A 13,468-nucleotide genomic window follows, 5' to 3' on the forward strand; every position below is an offset into this window, starting at 1 on the left:
CCTACGTTCAGGGAGCCTGGTTTTGTCCTATGTTGGTTCCCAAGCTGTCAGACTGGGGTCCATGAGTTCCCACTTACTCAGGTCAGGTGTTTCTGTGGGTTTTCCCACTGTGGTATTGACCCAACTGTTGGTCACTCCTCCCTCTCTGAAACTGGATTCCAGGAGTTTGACTCAGTGCTTAGCTGTGGATCACTGCTTCTGCTTCCATCAGCTACTGGATGAAGGCTCTAAGATGGCATTTAAGGTAGACGTCATTCTTATTATAGGGGAAGGGCATTTAAGGTAGCCGCTCAGCTATTGCTTAGGTTCCTAGTTGGGGTCATCCTTACAGATCTCTGTACAATTCCTAGTGAGAGATTTCTCTTTAAACCTATAGTGGCTCCCTCTATTGATGTGTCTCTTTTCTCGTGCTCCTCTATTCATCTCCCCACTCAATCTTCCTGATCACTCATGTTCTCCTCTCCCCTCCTCTTTTCCCCTCCTCTTTCTCTTAATTCCCTCACCCCTGCTCCCATGCTCCAATTTTTTTCAGGGGCACTTGTCCCTTTCCCCTTAACTGGAAGACCCTGTAGGTCTCTCTTATGGTAATGCTTGTTTACTAGTTTCTCTGGTGGTGTGGGTTGTAGGCTAATAGTCCTTTGCTCTATGTCTAATATCCATATATGAGCAAGTAAATACCATGTTTGTCTTTCTGTTACTGGGTTACCTCACTTAGAATGGTGTCTTCTAGTTCCATCCATTTGCAAATTTCAAGATTTCATTTTCTTTTCTGCTGAGCAGTACACCATTGTTTAAATGTACCACATTTTCTGTATCCATTCTTTGGTTGGGGAGGGGGAATCTAGATTTCTCCCATGTTCTGGCTATTACAAATAATGCTGCTATGAACATAGATGAACAGATGTCCTTATTGTATGAATTGCATCATTTGGGTATACACATTGCTGGATCTTGAGGTAGACTGGTTCCCATTTTCCTGAGAAATCACCATACTGATTACCAAAGTTGCTGAACAAGTTCGCACTAGCACCAGCAATGGAGAAGCATTCCCCTTTCTCCACATCCTCTCCAGCATAAACTATCATTGGTGTTTGTGATTTTAGCCATTCTGATGGTTGTAAGATGGTATCTCAGAGTTGTTTTGATTTCACTTCCTGATGGCTAATGATGTTGAGCAGTTTCTTAAGTGTCTTTCAGCCATTTTAGATTCCTCTATTGAGAATACTCTATGTAGTTCCATACACCACTTTTTGATTGGATTGTTTGGTGTTTTGGTGGCTAGCTTCTTGAGTTCATTGTATATTTTGGTCCAGACTCTTTGGTGTTTGGTAAGCTTCTTTTACTTTCATAGGCATGTCCTTCTTCAGGTAGGGAAAGTTTTCTTGTATGGTTTTGTTGAATGGTTTTTTTTCACCTTTGAGCTGGGCTTCTTTGCCTTCTTGTATACATATTATCCTTAGGGTTGGTCTTTTCACAGTGTCCAGTATTTCCTGAATATTTTGTGTTAAAGATTTGTTGGATTTAATATTTTCTTTGGTCAATGAATCTATTTCCTCTAATTTATCTTCAGCACCTGAGATTCTCTTCCATCTCTTGTGTTCTGTTGGTTATGCTTGCATCTGTATTTCCTGATCATTTACCCAGTTTTCTATTTCCAGCATTCCCTGAGTTTGTGATTTCTTTATTGTCTCTATTTCAGTTTTCAGGCCTTGAACTGTTTTAATTGTTTCCTCCATCTGTTTGATTATTTTTTTCCTGACTTCCCCTGCTTTCTCTAGGAGATTTGGTTATTTTCTTGCATTGTTCATTTGTTTTTTTCTTCCATTTCTTTTTTTTTCTTTTTTTTTTACCTCTCATCCTCCAATGTTCCCCACCACCCCCCAACCCATCCACCAACTCCTTCCCAGGCATAGTGAGGCTCTCCACGAGGGAGCTTCAAAGTCTGTCATATCATTTGGGAGAGGACGTAGGCCCTCCTTGCCTTATCTTGGCTGCAATAGCATCTCTCCATTGGGAATGGGCTCCCACAGTCCATTTGTGCCCTAGGGATAAAGACTGGCTCCACTGTTAGAGGTCACATAGATTGTCTTGGCCTCCTAGCTGGCACCCACATTCAGACGGCTTTGTTCAGTCAAATGCTATTTCCCCAGCTTTATGACTAGGGTCTCCATGCTCTCACTAGGTCAGGTCAACTGTTTCTTTGGGTTTCTGCAGCTCTGTCTTGGCTTGTTTCTTCTTCCCTCATCCTTCTCCACAACTTGATTCCAGGAGTATGGTTCAGAGCTTATCTGTGGGTGCCTTTTTCTGCTTCAAACAGCTATTGGATGAAGGCTCTAGGAATGGTAACCAAGTATAAACCAATCTTATTATAAAGGAAGGGCATCAATGGCATCTTCTCCATCACTGCCTGGATTCTTAGTTGGGGTCATCCCTGTGGATCCCCTAACATTTCCCCTGTGCCAGACATCTCTCCAAACCTGTACTGTCTCCCTATATCAAGGCACTGCCTTTCTAGAATAAACCAACCTAAGTGAGGTAACCCAGTCACAAAAAGATAAACATGGTATGTACTCACTCAAATATGATTTTTTAGACATAGAGCAAAGGATTATCATTCTACAGTCCACACTGCCAGAGGAGCTAGGAAACAAGGAGGACCCCCAAGAGAAGACTGCATAGTTCTTACAAGGAGAGGGGGACAAGAACCCTTGAGCAAAGTGGGAGCATGGGGGTGGAGAGGAAGGATGTGGGAAGGGCAGAAGGGGAAGGGGGAGGAGAACAAGAGGACTGAGATAGTGGAGGAATAAAGGAGGACAGGAAAGGAGGTGCCTTGATAGAGGGAGACAGTAAAGTTATGGAGAGAGGTCTTCCATTTCTTTAAAGGATTTTCTCATATCCTCTTTGAGGGCCACTATCATTTTCATGGAAGGGCAAGATAGGAATGGTGGCCTTTACTGGATCCTTTGTTCTGCCTCCAGCTCCTTCTGGGGGATTTATTGGTAGGAAAGTTCTGGTGGCAGCAGATCAAGGGACTCTTAAGTGTGAAAGGTGGACTGGAAGAGTTCCTGGCATTCACACCTCTCTTTAATGGAGGGTGGAGCAAATTATAGAATATTTCAATTATTTTTTAACTTATGGGTATATGTGTCTCTGTGTATGGCCTGTGTGTGACAAATGTGTGCAGGCACAAACAGAGGCCAGAAAATAGCCACAGAACTCCAGAGTTGGACTTAAAAGCAGTCATGAGTTGATGATTGATTGAGTTATATCACCAACTACATAAGATTCCTTGTATTTTAAAGGAAAGGGAGTTGTTTGATCTGTACACATGTTGAGTGAAATTCATGTGCTTAAAGTCATTACAATTGAGTCAAACCTTATATTTTTAATCATACTGTATTATTCTTAGCATGTTGATGATATAGTTTTCATAATGAAAATGGGCTAAAATTAAAAATTCATTGTTATGTTTAAAATATTTATGAAAGCCAATGCACAGCTTCTTCCAAAGAGCATTAAAAAATCTCTATTACACAAAAACAAAGCATCTATACTCATTGAAGCAATTAACATTTTAAGGTCTGAATTTAAAGATATTCTATACCCATAAAGGTGCCATTAAATGTGTACCGGGTGTTCAGATACTTGGCTATTTTGATATAAAGTACAAAGATATAAAGTAACCGAGTCAAATAAGCCATAGGACCAGACTCATCTTACTTCATGCCAAATCCACCTTGTGGAGCAAAATTGACCCTCAGCTGAACCATCTTATCTGTCTCAAGCTTTGGATAAAATTCCTCTTCCTGAGTTTGCAGCCCTAAACAGATTGAGCTACAGTACCTAAGCACTCTTGAAACCCATCGGTAAGAAGCCATGTCTAATTTCTGACAGTCTGATTATTGCTTACTCTAAGAGGTTCAGCTGACCCCCTTCTATCCATGTGTATTAAAGCTACTTTCTTACAGATTCCATGAAGACTCCCATGTGCCAAGGTTTAAAGTGAATACAATCTGCCCATACCTACCAGAATGCTAATGGTGCAACTAAGTTCCTATTTCCTGTCTTCCCCCTTTATTTCTTCTCATATTTATTAATCAAATAACCTTGGATACAACACCTGTTGATACCCCACTGAGGAACATCTCTTGCAGTTGGGCCTTCTTTAAATTCCATGCTACTTGTCAATATGCACATGCATTGAGTTTCTCAAAACACTCTGTTGGCAACTACCTCTGTTTCTGCATGCCACAGTCCCACTTGACTCAAAAAATAGGGAAAAGGGTCTCTATTTTTTTAGCTGTCATTTTTTATTTATTTTTATTAGTTCAAATTAGAAACAAGCTTGTTTCACATATCAATCCCTTCTCCCTCACACTCCACTCACCCCCATCCCCCACCCCGAACTACCCCCCCCACTCCATCCACACTCCACTCCCCAGGCAGGGTAGGGCCCTCAACGGGGGCTCCCCAAAGTCCACCACATCATCGTAGGCCAGGGCTAGGCCCTTCCCCAGGGCCTAGTCTCTTGTCCAGGCCAAGAGTGCATCCCTTCACGTGGGATGGGCTCTCAAAGTCCCTTCTTACACCAGAGAAAAATACTGATCCATTACCAGGGGCTCCACAGAGTGTGGAGGCCTCCTCATTGACATCCATGTTCAGGGGTCTGAATCAGTCCTAAACTGGCCTTCCAGACAGTAGTCTGGGGTTGATGTGCTTCCCCTTGTTCAGGCCAGCTGTTTCTGTAGGTTTCACCAGCCTGGTACTGACCCCTTTGATCTTCATTTCTCCCTCTCTGCAACTAAGTTCCAGAGTTCAGTTCAGTGTATATCTGTGGATGTCTGCCTCTGCTTCCATCAGCCACTGGATGAGGGCTCTAGGATGGCATAAAAAGTAGTCATCAATCTCCTTTTAGGGGAAGGGAGTTTAGATTATCCTCTCCATCATTGCCTGGATTGTCAGTTCGTGTCATCCTTGTAGGTCTCTGGAAATCTCCCAAGTGCCAGATCTCTCCTCGAACCTATAATGACTCCCTCTAATATGGTATCTCTCATCCTGCTCTCCTCTATTCTTCCCCCAACTCAACATTTCTGCTCCTCTATTTCCTCCTCTTCTTTCCTCTTCTCCTCCTCTCATTCTGGCAGCTCCCTCTTCCCTACCCTCATGCTTCCAATTAGCTCAGGAGTTCCTACATCTTCCCATGCCTGGGGTTCATGCATTTTTCCCTTAGAGTCCTTCATGTTTCCTAGTTTCTTTGGTGAAGAGCATTATAGGCTGGTAATCCTTTGCTCTATGTCTAAAAATCATATATGAGTGAGCACATACCATGTTTGTCTTTTTGTGACTGGGTTACCTCATTCAGGATGGTTTCTTCTAGTTCCATCCATTTGCCTGTGAATTTCAAGATTCCATTGCTTTTTTTCTGCTGAGTAGTACTCCATTGTATAAATGTACCACATTTTCTCTATCCATTCTTCAGTTGAGGGGCATCTAGGTTGCATCCAGGTTCTGGCTATTACAAACAATGCTGCTATGAACATGGTTGAACATATGTCCTTGTTCTATGAATGTGCATTATTTGGGTATATGCGCAAGAGAAGAATTGCTGGATCTTGAGGTAGACTGATTCCCATTTTTCTGAGCAACCGCCATATTGATTTCCAGGGTGGTCTTACAAGTTCGCACTCCCACCAGCAATGAAGGAGTGTTCCTTTTTCTCCACATCCTCTCCAGCATAGATTGTCATTGGTGTTTTTGATTTTAGCCATTCTGACAGGTGTGAGGTGGTATCTCAGAGTTATTTTGAGTTGCATTTCTCTGATGGCCAAGGATTTTGAGCACTTTCATAAGTGTCTTTCAGCCATTTCAGATTCCTCTGTTGAGAATTCTCTATTTAGTTCTCTACCCCACTTTTTAATTTCAAGGTCTTTATTTTTAGCATATATCTAAATCATATATTTTATCAATCTGTTAAAAAATTTACTCTATCAAAATCAACATAGTAATAAAAATTAGAATTTTCAACAAACTATGCTAAGTATTGTAAATTAATAAATCAAAGTATCTGCATAAAAAGGATGCTGCAACCCAACTTTCCGAAAGTTAGTAAATATTCTATCAATTATCAAAAACTTATCTTTAAAACAAATAGATAAATATTTAATATACTTGCAAGTACATTCCCACACTTACAAATCTAACTTTAATATTAAACTGCAAGAGGAATTTTGTAAACTACAGTCATCATACCCCTTTAAGAACTCCCTGTAAAAATACAAAAATAAAATAGGTAAGAACATAATTTTTAAAAATAAATAGAAAATAACAAAGAATCTGTTTTGATACACTGCAAATAATTTCTTTGTACACTTGTGATATTCCATAGTTGCTCAATTCTGTTTTCTTGTTTGTCCATTTGAAAATTGCAGCTTCAAGATTCCTAAACTATCTTGTAAAGAAAGAGGGATGCTAGCATAATACATCCTATAATTTATATTATACTACATATGTCCCTTTACTCAATTTCTTTGTTTTGCTTTGTTTGTTTGTTTGTTTGTTTGTTTGTTTTGAGACAGGATCTCATATTGTAATCTAGGCTGGTCTCCAACTCATGATGCTATGGACCCTTTGGGTTCAGACTCTCAAGTGCTGGACAACAGGTATATGTCACTGCAGCCAACCTTAATAAAGCATCATAGTTCAACAACTTACTGAAGTTCAAGAGTGTCACTCAGATGGATTAAGTTGTTTACCTTTAAGTTACAATATCTGAAAGCACTACCAACTGCATTTAGTTGTGTGGTAGATGAATTCTCAAGGTCACAGGATGGGGAGTTCCTTTTAATTCCATGCACACTAAAAGATCAATTAAAAGGCTGAATCTAGTAAGGCTTGTCCTAAAAATGTTACCCTGGGCAAATGGATCTGTTGTTGCTTAGATGGACAATTAGGTGTAGCAAAAGTATTTAAAATACTGATAAGTTTTGCTTTTGTACAGTGTGGTACTTAGTTCAGGGTCCAAAACAAGGAAAAAATATAACAATCTACAATAGTGATCAGAACTACAGGGCAAAATCAAGTCCTTGTCTGAAAACTCAGAGGAATTCAAGAGCAGTCACAGTATTTGTAGCAAGAAACAAAAGAAATTTCTAAAAGCCATATATTTTGTTCAAAAAGAACAAGGGAGCACTATACAAAATACAAAAGGTGCTTCCATAAATAGTATCAGAAAGAAAAGCTAAAAGCAATTTAAAACAAATATAGAAAATAATGGTGTATAAAACAAGAAAGAAAGCAATCTTGCCATGAAATGGATGATTATCAAAATTTGTGCTTCAGCCAGAGAAGAGCTAATAATGCTCTTCACCTATAATGCTCTTCACCAAAGAAACTAGGAAACATGAAGGACTCTAAGGGAAAAATGCATGAACCCCAGGCATGGGAAGGGGTAGGAACTCCTGAGCTAATTGGGAGCATGAGGGAAGAGGGAGCTGCCAGAATGAGAGGAGAAGAGGAAAGAAGAGGAGGAAATAGAGGAGCAGAAGTATTGAGTTGGGGGAAGAATAGAGGAGAGCAGGATGAGAGATACCATATTAGAGGGAGTCAGATATCTATGATTAAAAATAGCTGGGAGATAGGTTAGGTGGCATCTGGGTTGAGTGGCATTTGGAAAGGCCAAAGGAAGAAGATCAGGAGTCAGAAGGCAGCTTAGGCTCTCCACCAACTGTGAACATATAACCAAGAGGTAACCTTGAAAACAGACAAAAGAAATGAAGAGAAGGAAAACAAATGTTTAATATCAATTATGAACAGAAAAAGAAATAAGTGTATGGATTGTCATTGTCCCCAGGGTTGTCACACATGGATGGCTTCCCCTGCTTCCTTTCACTTCTCTCCCTCTTGCTTTCTGCTCTCCCCGTCCCCCTTCCTTCTGTCCCATCTTCATTTTCCTTCTGACTGATTGATTGATTACAACATCTGGAAACCCTACTTGTACCAAAAAGCAAAATCAGAAAGAGAGAGATGGGGACTAATATATATTAAAACACACATATCTAAGATGGAAACATGAACTTCATGGAGTGGAAAAAATTATTAATATCACCATGTTACAACTGATGAACAGATAATGTTGATGAGGCTTGAAGGAAAAAACACCTCTCCAACATGTTGTTGCTGGGAATGCATGTGAGTGTTGATCTTTGATAGTACAATTCAGTTAAATGAAACAAAATCACACAGTCTCTCACACCTTCCAGGATTCTATTCACAGTTACAAATTGAACAGGCATAGGCACAGCAGTAACATATGGAATTATGTGTTGGGCTCAAATAAATGGGACAATTCTTGAATAAACATAATACACATACTCATAAAATATGAAGATGATTTTTTAATCAACCTGGAATTTTCACAATTTCTATATATTCCATGAAGAGAAAATAGTTCAGTAGCATAGATAAGGCAGTAATATGTGCACTATCTGATCAGGCAAATAGATCCACAGAAGTAACAAAACAAAAATATAATTTTGGCTCCCTAGAAGGGTAAACAAGGAAACCAGATGGATAAGACAGCCAATGGAACAATGTAGACAGGGCCATAGGACCACTACTCAAATTTGTGTTACAAATTTTCTAAGTTTCATATACTTATCTTTTATTACATTATTATTGCTTAAAACATTTTTAATTTTAAATATATTTTGATCAGATTCTTCCAAATTCCAGAATCTTCTAGATTCTCCCCTCCTCCCTACCCACCCAACTTTAAGTTATCTCTCAAAAACAAACAAACAAAAACCCAATACAACAACAAAATGCCACAAAACGAGGAAAACAAGATTAAACAGCCCCAAAACAGAAAAAACCCACAAAACTATTACCAAATGAACACATGCACACCCAAAAGAAACACCCTGTGGAGTTTGTCAGAAACCTAAGTTTCATATACTTATAAAGATGCTAGCTCCTGAAAATAAATATTTTAAGTCAACATGGATAGAGTACGGAGATCAAAGTGGAATATGAAGTGAATAAATGAATGTAAATATACTGTCGATGAATAACTAAATAAAGGCACAAAGATAATATCACAATAAATAAGTTTGAAAGTACTATGTTGACGATGCTCTGTAAAACAAAAATAAAACTGCTTGAAAATAGCATGACATAGTATATAGGGTTATTGAAGATATGTGGATCCAGAGTTCTAAAATTATTCAATTCTAGGTTTGAGGAAAATAAGTAGATCTGTAGCACATAATGGGAGCCAGTGTTATCATGATCATACAGAAGAGTTACAAATAAGGAAAGAGAAAGACCACTATGTACTGTGTGGTGTTGGTCATGTGTCAGAAGAATCAGTATTTAGTCTTGTATTCAGTTGCAAGAACCTCATACATGCACCCAAATTCCATTTGGAATACAGGGAGGAAACTCAGCAATTAGAAGATTAATGTGTTCCATAAAATGTATAAATCAAACAAAAGAACATGTATGACCCAAATGGAACATTGTGCAAGGAAAAAGTTCTTCCCATCATTTAGATAATATGAGAACTGGGGGTGCAAAGTATGTTCCCAGCCATTTAAACAGGAGAAGAAAGGTATGGAGGTCCAGGAAAATTGTCACAGAAAATTGTCTATATCAATAGGAAATATATACAACTCTGGAAAAGAAATATGTGTAAATTATAGGTTAGAAGCATATGAAAAAAACAGGATACCTAAATTCTAATAACATAAAAGTTACTCAAGAAAAACATGTAATCAGAATTTTACCAGCACACTGGATACAAGATGACCAAGGAATACTTCCTTTGAAGATGAAGAAGAGACTCCAAGATCACAAGTTTGTGTTTAGTTGAATCAATTTTTAAGTAGGTATACACAAATATTTACACCTATGTGTAATCACAGAACATTGGTTTCATAAAAATCCACACCATTAGATAATAAAGAAATAGTTGCAAAAGTTATGAGATATAATAAGTGACAGTTATCAATAAACATTGATTTGTAAATGAAAATTAACTTTCATTAAAATGAATACTATCTGATTGTAGACCAACAGAACAAAGTTCAATATCTTCAATGGAAAACAGGAACTCATGTCAAAGAACACAGGAAAGGGGGATTGAGTAACAACTATAAAACTCAGCTGTTAAAATTGAATGACTCTGAGACAATGTAAAATTATATTGATGTACATTATTTCCAAAATACACCTGACACATGATCACAGAATTAAAACTACAGTGGTTTAAAACAAAGAATAAAAAGTTATAATAATACCAAGACAGTACTCTTAATGTCAAATAAAAAGCCCTCAAAATTCCTGATGAGCCAAAAGAGGGTACTTTTTGTATATATAGGAAAAACAGGGAGGAAACAAGAATATATATTCATATTATACCTAGAAACTAAGTATCAAAATATATCATAGAAAAGGTAGAACAATGGCAGGATCTTAAAATTTACATCTAAAGTATGGCAAACTATCAACCGTCGGCCAACTTCTGTCTACATTGTGTTTTGTGAATAAAGCTTAATTAGCACACACTCACTATCATCGTTTACAGGGTTGGAAGTGGAGTTCTTAATTGGTCTAAGTAATAAAAACCTCAAGTCATATGTAGGGGAAAATGATGAAAGATCAAAGAGAAAAGGAGCAAGCCACAGCACATCTTACCTCCTTAGTGTCTCAGCAGACAAAAGAGAGAGAGTTCCTGTTTCTCCCTGCTTATATCCTGATTCCGTCCAATACCTCACTTCCTGACTGGCTGTACAGACTTCCAGGCCACTATGGTTAGCTAGTGGCAAGCCCCATTCTCTGAGCTTAAGACAGACTTTATTTGTATAAGCAAGATATCACCACACAAAGTGATCATAAATGTCTTATCTCCATACAGACAGAATAGTCAAGACCATTTGACTAACAGTCATCAAAATGTGTGCAAGTAAGGGGAAACTCCAAATCTGATTTTGATGACAGGTACACACTTGCAATATATAGACATACATGGAATAGTGGCCTTCTGATGATTGAATGGTTGCACATCAGAATTAATCACAACAAAGCTGTTACAAGGTTAATGGCTATTTCTCAACAAGGTATTGCCAGTCTCTAAAGCAAATTATACTAATATAGAGTTTCATGTTTTGAATATTCCTAGAAATTATTTTCCAAAGGTCAATTTGTGTTTCTTTGCGGATATGATTTTAATTCATCATTTCTTAATTGTTGTTTTGTAATTGCTATTAAAATGATATCATTAGTTACAAAAACATATATTTTGTATATAATCTCAGGTGTGTTGTGTCAAAGTGATCCCAGTACTATTTTAACTTTTAAGATTTATTCCTGTGAATTTTTGTAATTTTTTTCAATATTAACATTTTTCAATTATGTCTTCTTCTTGCTTGATGGATCTTTCTAAAATTTGCTCCATATTTCCAATCTGTTTACATTTTTACTATTATTACCACCTACTCTATTAATATTTGGTTTATATCTGCTGTGATTTTATGATGTCTATACACTTGCTTTCTTAGTATTATTCTGTTCATTTTTTCCTTTACAAAATTCTGAGTCATATCCTAGGTGTATTAATTCTTCCTCTTTTTAAAAATATACTATCATTGTTGTCTTCTCTATGATTACAGATTTTACAGAGGAAGAATGGAACAAATAAAACACCACTTTAATCTTGTACTTACCTGGGCAGAGTAATTTTGAGTTTATAGCAAAGAATTTGGTGTTCTAGAATATCAGAACATCAGTTGTCTTTAAAACCACACAACACAAACCCAAAACACACAACACAAAGTCAGAGTGAATTTATACTCTATACTCACATTCAAGGCTTTGGTTTTCCATTTTTCTACATTTCTCATCATGACTCTTAAGGATATGTTATTAAAACAAAATATTAAATTAATAAAACAGAAATAAGCACTGAGAAGATGATTCAGTCAGTTAAGTGCTTTCCCCAAAAGCATAGGGCCATGCAGTCAGATGCTCAGGGACCATGTGAGAGCCTGGCTTGCTAGAACACACACTGGAGATGCATACTAGAACAACACAGACAACAAAAATAGGGTGATATCATAGAAATACATGTTTATATATGCATAGTTGTATATTTATAAGATCTAGGAATAGAAAAACCAAAGGAACTCATTAACAGTTCAGCAAACTATAATGTTTCAACAAACTCTAATGTTTCAACAAGTTACTTTCCAATCTTCCTTGTAAATGTGGATGTCATCAACCTTATCATGGGATTCAGATCAGTAGAAAGTTGGTAATGGAGTTGTGTTACAACTGACCTGTTGACCAACAACTATTTGGGGGAGGATACTAATATAATTATATCATTTCTTCCTCCCTTTCCTTCCTCCAAATCCTCCCACAAACACTTATTGCACTTTTTCAATTTCATGGTCTCTTTATTTTTATTAATTACTGTTGCATGCATAGACATATATGGATGTACATGTACATTCTTAAATATAGGCTGCTGAGTCTGTATACTATTACCTGGATGTGCATTATCAAGGCTATTTGGCATTGGATAAACAATTTCTGTGCTCTTCTCTATAGACGATTAATTCTCCTGATCCCAGCAATCCCAGATGCCTATAGGTCTTTGTGTAGGGTGAAGACATCTGGGACTCTCCCCTCTCTACAAATGCATTTCTACTGCTGTTGTCTTTGTCCAGCTCATGTTTAACAGTTATGATGGTGAAACCATATGTATGTAGCTTCTGGCATTACTAGGAGACACAATCTCATAACAAATGCCCTGATCTTTTGGCTCATACCATCTCTCTGATCCCTCTTTGGCAATGTGCCCTGAGTATTAGTTGTGGGAATGTTTTGTAGATGTGTTCACTGTGACTGGGCTCCATGACTCTGGATTTTGATTAGTTGTAGTTTTCTGTAAATGGTCTCCTTCAGTTCCAAGAAGAAGTTTCCTTGATGAAGGATAAAAACTACACTTATCTGTGTGAATCAGAACAAATATTTAGAGTGTAGTTAGAAATTTTGCCAGTTCAGCCATCAACTCTTTAGAACCCAGAGAAAGAGGAATGAACACTACATCTAGACCATCTGGACTGAAATAATGACATCATTTTTTAGTAGCTGTGCTACCTTAAGTAAGTCACTAAGATCCCCAAATTGAAATCTAGATGAGGTGGAAGATTGAGAACTTTGGGGCTTTAGTTTTGGCTGTTTTTAGTCTGTCATGAATGTAGAGTAGTGAGTTATCAATTGTTGCAGAATGAATTATCAAAAACTTAAAAGCTTAGGACATCACTCGTTATCTGCCTCACAGGCTCTGTCACTGGTACTCCAGCATATTGACTGTATTTCCTGCCCAGCAGCTCACAACAGCAAGATAAAATTACCCCTGAGACTGGGGCTTCTCCTGGAGTTCAGGATCCATTTTACAAAGCACTTC

The sequence above is a fragment of the Cricetulus griseus genome, assembly GCF_003668045.3.
Source record: "Cricetulus griseus strain 17A/GY chromosome 1 unlocalized genomic scaffold, alternate assembly CriGri-PICRH-1.0 chr1_0, whole genome shotgun sequence".
NCBI lineage: Eukaryota > Metazoa > Chordata > Mammalia > Rodentia > Cricetidae > Cricetulus > Cricetulus griseus.